The following is a 1,578-nucleotide window of genomic DNA, read 5'->3' on the forward strand; positions in this document are numbered from 1 at the left end:
TTTAGTCAATGGGGTAGGAAAGTATTATTTTAATAAGACATAAAAATATTGATAATTTCAACTAAATTAAAATTAATTGAGAAAAATAATTTATAGAAATTGAAAATGACAAGGTACATTCTTGAAAACTGTACTTAGAGTACACACAACTAAGAAAGAGTTAGTATCAAGAATACATAAATAAATTATATACAACCATAAGAGAAGTACAAGCAACCCAGTAGAAAAAATAGACAGGAGTCATTTCACAGAATAGGAGACTCATGGGGTCAAAAAAATGTATGAAGAGTGTTTAACATCAATATTGATTATGGAAATGCAATGAGATACCAATTTATACAAACTTTACTAGCAAAATTAAAGTCTGACAACACCAATACCTAATACTAGAGATGATGTGAATCCACCATATGATTTACACTTTGCCTCTGGGAGTGAAAATCTCTAAAACAACTTTGTAAAATAATTTAGCATTACCTCCTAAAGTCGAACATTTGCATAGTCTATGGCTTAGCAATTCCACTCCTGGATATATAACCAAGATAAACTCTTACATACATATATATAAAACTAGAAATATGCAGAAGAATGTTCATAGCAGTACCACTCACAACACAAAAAGCCTGGAAACAACCCTAATACCAATTAATGAGAGGATGAATAAACTGTGGTAAAGACATGTAATGGATTAGTATAAACCAGTCAAAATGAATGAACTACAGTGACACAGAACAATACATATGACTTTTAGCAAAATAATGTTAAGTAAAATAATAAAATAATGATCATCTTGATAGATACAGAAAAAGCATTTGATAAAATTCAACATGTGTTCATGATAAAAATTCTACACGAATTTTGTATAGAAGGAAAGTACCTTAATACAACAAAGGCTATATATGACAAACCCAAAGCTAATGTCATACTGATCAGGAGAAAGCTTTCAGCTGGAAGAAGACAAAGATGCTGTTTTAGTCCATTTTGTGTTGCTATAACAGAAATGCCTGAAACTGAGTGATTTATAAAGAAGAGAGGTTTATTTGGCTTACGATTCTGTGACAGCTACATCTGGCATGGGCCTCAGGCTGTTTCTACTCATGGCAGAAAAGTGGCAGGCAGCAGGTACAAGCAGATCACATGGCAAGAGGAAGCAAGAGAGAGAGAGAAGGTGCCAGGGTCTTTTTAAGCAATGAGCTCTTGTGGGAATTAATAGAGCAAGAACTCACTCAATAATCCCCTCTCCCCCAGGGAGAGCACTAATCCATTCATGAGGGATCTTCCCCCATGACTCAATCAGTTTCTAACACTGCCACATTGGAGATCAAATTTCCACATGAGTTTTGGAGGGGACAACAAATCCAAATTCCATCAGATGCCCACTCTTACCACTTTTATTCAACACAGTACTGGAAATCCTAGCCAGATCAATTAGTCAAGAAAAAGGAATAAAGGGCATCCAAACTGGAAAGATGGAAGTCAAATTGTCCCTGTTTGCAGATGACATGATTTTACATAGAGAGAAACATAAAAACTCTATCAAAAGATTACAAGACCTGATAAATTCAGTAAAGTGGCAGG

This window comes from Galeopterus variegatus, unplaced genomic scaffold (genome assembly GCF_000696425.1).
Source record: "Galeopterus variegatus unplaced genomic scaffold, G_variegatus-3.0.2 Scaffold851, whole genome shotgun sequence".
Taxonomy (NCBI): Eukaryota; Metazoa; Chordata; class Mammalia; order Dermoptera; family Cynocephalidae; genus Galeopterus; species Galeopterus variegatus.